The 4,686-nt window shown below is 38.2% G+C and overlaps 1 pseudogene across 1 annotated transcript; it reads right to left on the minus strand.

The window, feature by feature from the left end:
- Positions 1–2: 2 nt before the first annotated feature.
- LOC101583079 lies at positions 3–4,410 on the minus strand (annotated as a pseudogene). Its single transcript, XR_001117352.1, has 2 exons — positions 4,382–4,410; positions 3–501 (listed from the first exon to the last, which is right to left on the minus strand). The product of XR_001117352.1 is annotated as a ran-specific GTPase-activating protein pseudogene (transcript).
- Between the last annotated feature and the right edge of the window lie 276 nt (positions 4,411–4,686).

Below are 4,686 nucleotides of genomic sequence, written 5' to 3' on the forward strand. Positions count from 1 at the left end.
TCTTCAAACTTTGTTTTAAATTTCTGTGCATTCTCAGCATTTAGGAAGCGGATGGCAAGCAGCTCCGGCTTGGGATACTCATCGGCGAAGTCAGCATGGGTATTCCAGACCCAGGCACGGTCACTGCCAGCATTTGGCTTTAGCTCCATCATAGGCGTGATATAATGATTGGCGCAGATTTTTAGGGTCTTGTCCTTCCTCATGAGGAGGTGGATGGTCCCCTTATCCTTATGCTTCAGGAGCTTGACATCGCCGGTGCCTCGTTCTTTCCATTCTGGACTATCATTCTCTGAAGCAAATCGGAACAACTTTTCTCGCATTTTAAAAAGTTTCTCCTCATCTTCCTCTAGTGTTTTAATTTCTTGCTCAGGAAGAGAAACTATTGGTTCAAACTGGGGGTCATGGTTGGATTCGTCTGCATTCTCAGTGGAGGTATCATGGTCCTCATGAGTATCCTCAAGCCCTCGGGCCCCGCGCGCCCCAACTCGGTGCTCAACAGGCCTCGAGTCCGATCACCGACGGGGGTTGGCGGCGGAGTCAAATGAATTCTTGCTCAAGAAAGGGTTCTTTTATTCCCAAAGCTCAAAGTGAGGTCGTAGTGCTGAGGACAGATATCAATTTCAATCTGTCTACTTATTATAGCTCAGTTCAGAGGCCCCAAGCCTTCCTATAAATAAACTCCTGATGGTTCTGCTCCGCTTGGCATCTAGATATGCCAGAACATGGTTTAATGTACAGTAGGTATCACCTCAACTTAGACCCTCATTGTAGGATTCCTGCTACACTTAGTTTTCCTAATTAAAAAACAATAAATAAACTCATGAGAACAAAATGATAGCAAGCAAGAGAAAGTGCTTGCAAATGAGATGAATTGTAATGAGACTTGTTCACTTATTTGTCTAGCAGAGATCCATGACAATGGAACTAAAGGCAGCAAAGGAGGGAATAAAAAGGAATGATTAATTGAGGGAGAAGTCAAGCTGATAGGCACATAGGAAGTAATTCAAAAACTACGTATTAACTAGGATTTTTGTGGGATTATTTGAGTACAAGATACACTTGCCAGATGAACAGAGATAAATGGGGAATGATGATCCTGAAGTACCTAAGAAAGAGAATTACTCCACCTGCACACTTTAGGCAACTGAAACCTAAGCAAAACTATACACTGTGCAGAATTACAAAGGATGACTCCAGAGCTCAGTTGAAAATCTGAGTCCTGGGGGCTGGGGAGATGCCTCAGTGGAGTAAGTGCTTCCCTGGCAAGCGCAAGGGCCTGAGTTCAATCCCCGGTTCTGCCAAAAAAAAAAAAAAAAAAAAGAAAAAAGAAAATCTGAGTCCTGCCGCTTATGAGCTCCAGGTCAATTTTGAAAAATTAATCTATTTTTCATTCATAGTGAGTTGGATACATAACAGTATGACCTCTCCATTGGTGTTTTGCAAGTGTTCTAAGAGTCAGTATATCTAAAGCACTTTCATATCAGGTACACTGCAAATGCTTAATATGGATAAATTTAATGTCATTTACCAATGTATATCATTTACCAATGTATGTCACAGAAGGAAATGGAATGGGTCTATAATTTATGCAAATTTTCACTAAAGCTGAAATTTAAGAGCAGATTTTTTCAGTTAAGTAGAATTTTGTGTCTATAACCTGTAAAATAATTGAAATTTACATTTTTCAGTTTTGAGCAAAAGTTTTGGAGAAGGCCAGAATACTCAAGTGGTTTAAACCACTCATATTCATGAAAGTAGCTAATTTGCCATTTTGCTCACTATATGGGCAAGATGCACCTATTATAGGACAAGATCAAGAGATAGCTTTCATATTAAAATGATGAAAATTTTGATTTACTCAAAATGGCTACTATATGTGTAGAAATTACTCTTACAATTGCTGCAGAAAGGATAGTTAATGATGTGCAGATATTTTTTTATTGAAAATATCAGATATTTTACATTGTACTTTGTTTTAAACAATGGCCACAAATCAGAAAGTTTTTCACTGCCACTGTAGATTGCTGCATTAATAATCATATGTAGATATAGTTGAAGTTCTGAATATTAGTGAGTATATCAACTAATTCAAACTAAAGTGCAGTCTTGTAAAGGGAAATTACTTTCAGCCCCATTTGAAAGCGTGTTTTCTAATCAAACATAGCTACAGCTTTAGTTATAACTATTAGATTTTATTGAATAATACTCAAAAATAATTGCACTCTAAAACATTTATTTTCAACAATTCTTGAAAATCAAAAGTTTGACATAAACCACAAAATGTTTGCCATAACAATACTTTCAAATTTTGCTTATTAAAACATGAATTTGGAACAATAATAAAACATTATTTGGATACCAACAGTGCTTATATTCTGTCCCAGAAAGGCATGGGAATGAGTCAATAACATTCCAATTGGTTTAAAAGAAGGGATGTGTGCCAGAGTAATGAGTCATCAGCAGCCTGTTGGCCATATTTAGCAGGGGAGCCTGCTGTTGATTAGCTGTGCTCTGACAATAAATAGCCTATCATTGCTTCCAATGTGCACCACTATGTTACAGAGAAGTTCTACAACTATAATATCATTCATGATAACCAAGCTAGTATATGGACATGTGAATACTTACAGTGAAGATCTGCTTTATCATGTATAACCTCATGGAATATAGTTAAGGAGACATTTGGTAGCTGATCTTGATGTAGTCAACTTTACAATTTTGAGATTGGTCACCTAGCTTCTGGGCTATCTATATCCTGATTTTGCTCCTACCACTTCCTTTGGCTGATAGCTTTTTTGAACTTTTCATTGTTTATCAGAACCTGTAGAGGATAACTGAAAGCAGATGAAATCAAACCACTCAAATACATTTCTTATTAGCAGCTATATTGAACAGTTCTGTTTAGAAAGTGGTTACAACTACTAGTTAAAATCAGATTTCTGAATTATCAACAGGTTTGAATTATCCATGGTGTTTCTGTCCCTTGTAACCCTGCATAATCCGAAATTGGCTGGCTCTATATACATTATTTGCCTTGCCATATGGAGAAAAAAAAAATGAGTCATTAGTTGGAAGAATAAAGATGCTTGCCTTCTGTTCTGTTTCTGTTCAGAATTTTCTACTGTTTCTTTTGTGTACAACTAACTAAAAAGCACAGGGGGCTCTGTTATAATACACACTAATTATAGGTTTAGTTTCAGTAATTTGCAAAACCTTAAAAATAATCTTCTGGAGGTGTGGCTATTTAGTCACATTTTTCATATTTGAAGGGTTTTATGTAAGTGTTCCAAATAATTTTAACTCATTAATTATACTAGCCTCAATCAGAAATTTGTAACCAGGGAGTACCAGTAATAACACACTGTTACATGTTTATCTTACATAGCCTGAACTAGAGTGTATCTCCAGGGAAAACAATATGTGTGTTATCAGGGCCAGCCAATAGCTCCACAGGATTAAAGCACCTGCAAGGAGGCACAGGGGCTGGGGTTCGATCCCGGGCCTGCCATGCCAGCCCCACCCCTGGGGCACGCTGAGATGGCAATTGAGACTGGGTGTGGTGGCTCATGCCTGTAATCCCAGCTCTTAGGAGGCTGTTAACAGGCAGATCACTACAAGTCTGATCTAGTAGTGAGACCCTGAACACACTGTAGACTCTTCCATAAAAATACAAAAAGAAAAAAGAGACTTGTGTTATCTTTCTAAAACATGAGATACTTTAGTCTCTCATAATCTTTGCTGCTTCATGAATTTGAACATTTGTATTATGAAATGCTTATTTCAGAAAATAGGAATAACCATAGACATTGTCTATAATCCCATTTGTATTTTACTTTTTCCTTAATTTATAGTACACACTTACACTGAACTAATTTTTGCAAGCAGTTTCCATCTTGTACATATATATTTAATCTTTGTAGTTTTTAGTTTTCAAAATATGCAGATAAGCATCAAAATAATTATATTTCTCTTGGTGAATTATCACATTAAAATATGAATTGAATTTATACTGATGTATGTAAATATTTTACTCATAACAAAAATCTATTACTTCTTTGGTATGCATTCTGGGTTTTGCATGGACCCAGGCTGACCTCCAGCTATGTACTATGTACTATGTACCCCAGGCTGATTTCAAGCTCACAGCGGTCCTCCTACATCAGCCTCCAAAGTGATGGGATTATAGGTAAGGGTCATCAGGCCTGGTACTGGTATATTCTTTTCTTTTCTTTTTTACTTTCTGCAAAGCTTTATTCCCAAGGGGCTCCATCCTTCTTGGCAGCTGCCTTCCTCATGGTAGCCAGCATGTGCTCAGCTCTTCATGCCTCCTCTTAGTGCAATGTGCATCCCCACCCTTTTCTTGATGAACTTGAGGGCGCACTTGTCCTTGGAGACCTTGAGCCGCTCCATGGTGTGCCGCTCCTATGGGGTGAAGCCACAAACCTCTCAGATCATGTCCCACATGAACGTGGTGTGTCTAGTGAGACATCCACATGGCAGCTGTGCTTTGGTTTGCTCACATTCTTAGTCACCTTGTGGCCCTTGTTGAGGCCCATGGCCATGGGCTAGCAGAAGGCCAAGGCTACTCTTCTTCCGTGGTTGCTATGGAGGAAGCGGAACTGGTATATTCAATTATGAGAAGTAAAAGAAAGAAAAAATAAATAAATTCACAAATAAATCCCTACT

Source organism: Octodon degus, unplaced genomic scaffold, assembly GCF_000260255.1.
Source record: "Octodon degus isolate 3935 unplaced genomic scaffold, OctDeg1.0 scaffold00198, whole genome shotgun sequence".
NCBI lineage: Eukaryota > Metazoa > Chordata > Mammalia > Rodentia > Octodontidae > Octodon > Octodon degus.